The sequence below is a fragment of the Aplysia californica genome, unplaced genomic scaffold (genome assembly GCF_000002075.1).
Source record: "Aplysia californica isolate F4 #8 unplaced genomic scaffold, AplCal3.0 scaffold01739, whole genome shotgun sequence".
Lineage (NCBI taxonomy): Eukaryota > Metazoa > Mollusca > Gastropoda > Aplysiida > Aplysiidae > Aplysia > Aplysia californica.
In genome coordinates, this window is record NW_004799009.1 from 8,200 (window position 1) to 9,023 (window position 824).

The following is an 824-nucleotide window of genomic DNA, read 5'->3' on the forward strand; positions in this document are numbered from 1 at the left end:
CACCCGCTTTGATTCTTTAAATTAGTATTTATTAAGGAATTTTTTTAAATGCAGCTAACAGGTGTTAACAAAGATATTGATCAGTTAAGATTAACTGATACGAGTCATTGTGCAAAAGCTGGAGAGTCTATGTTCGATAATTTAAGAAATATTAATTGACAATAAGTTGCGCCACGAATTTTTGCCGCACTATAAGTCCATCTGCCTACAGTTCCAGTTCGAACCTGGTTGGAGATCCGCCGGGCAGGACCACATAGCTTGTTGGCTCTTCTAGTTTTAGTAAGGTATTACGGCGCTCGCAACTGCATAAGGTCATATTATGAGCGCCAAGGGGTTGATCTCAACAGAGAAGTCCACACGGGGAACCAGGCTTACTAGGTTCACCTTTCTAACCTCAACAGCACAAAATCTGCTTCGACTATCAAGGCACCCTGGACATAGCAGTTCACAAGAGTGACAAACATACAAAAGAAGTAGCGGAAAAATGACGATAGTAAGAATGAGGAAAGAAAAAGCAGCAGTTCCCCATTTGTTCCGGCACAGTATGGGCATGACATTAAGAAATTAGCCCATTTACAATTCTACTGTGCAAAAGAACATGTTAATATCTCCCCCCCCCCTATTGGGAATGGCCTAAAGACATCTTCTGTATGCTTCCCAGGAGCTGAGAATGTTTCTGAGTGTTCTATGGTCTGCTAGGGTAATAATATAGTGTAAAGCGCAGAGAGCTTGCTGTTGAGCGGGGATATGCGCTATACAAATGCTATCTATTATTATTATTTATTATTATTATTTAGTCAGTAGCACTGCCGTGGTTTGGGGGC